Here is a 1,000-nt window from a genome sequence, read left to right as displayed (position 1 = left end):
TAGGATCATAACTTTAATCTGCATGCTAGGCATTTTAATTATAATGTGCCTTGGTATAGATCTGTGGTAATTTTGTACATTTGGTGTCATATGTAGAATAAAATAATATAGGAAAGAGGAATACAAACAGGAAAAACAATACAATTGTAATGGTACTGGTTCTGAAATGTCCTATTATTATTTTACAAGATAGTCACCAAGCTGAGGATATTTTCTTTCATGAGTATATAAGCTCTCTACTTCTTCTGTGAAATTCTGCATACTTGATGAATAGTCATTTAGTACACAGGTACATTAAAATATTCATGACGTGGCTTCTGTGTAGTAAAGCAGCCTGCTCAATCACTTTAAGGATGTTTTTTCTTGAACGTTCCCTGAACTTTACCTCCCAAAAGAAACTCATCCAAAATAAAATAAGCCTTCTCAAAATTAAAGATAATATCAAGTTCACACACACTGCCAAAATACTTGTCAAGTAATTCCACATAATGATGAATTATTTCTGGGTCAATTAGTTCATTGTCCTGATCCTCTATAGCACAGCAAATATACAGACTAGCATATGTTTTGTGAACAATCTTCAGATCTAGCCACTCAAGAAAGCTCCACATTTTAGGTTTCTGTGCTAAAATGGTTTGAACAAGTTCTCTTGTGATCTTTTTCTTCTCTTTGTCTGACAGTGGGATGTACCATTTCTTCAGTCAAAACTTTCTTCAGTGGAAACTGATGACTAAAATGCAACATAAACTTCATGGTGACCACTGGCTGTGAACATGTTAAAGCTCAACCAGAGTGGGTGGTGGTGGCTGAGGGGAGGTCCCTGCTGCCTTGCTGAGGAAAAGAAGCCCTACATCTACTTTCTTGATTCCCCTTCTCTTAGAACTTTGGGGTATCCAAGTGAACAATCCTTCTTGTATCAATAACTTCTTAGTAGGTCTTACCTCTTTTCAAGGTTTTTAATATCATATATTTGCTATTGATAGCTGTGCTAGTCAACTTT

At 35.7% G+C, this 1,000-nt stretch overlaps 1 pseudogene; it reads right to left on the bottom strand.

Moving 5' to 3' along the window:
• Window positions 1-278: 278 nt before the first annotated feature.
• On the bottom strand, window positions 279-753 carry LOC117794707 (AP-1 complex subunit sigma-2 pseudogene; annotated as a pseudogene).
• Between the last annotated feature and the right edge of the window lie 247 nt (window positions 754-1,000).

Source organism: Marmota flaviventris, chromosome 4 (genome assembly GCF_047511675.1).
Source record: "Marmota flaviventris isolate mMarFla1 chromosome 4, mMarFla1.hap1, whole genome shotgun sequence".
Classification (NCBI taxonomy): domain Eukaryota; kingdom Metazoa; phylum Chordata; class Mammalia; order Rodentia; family Sciuridae; genus Marmota; species Marmota flaviventris.
This window is presented reverse-complemented; position numbering and strand designations above follow the sequence as displayed.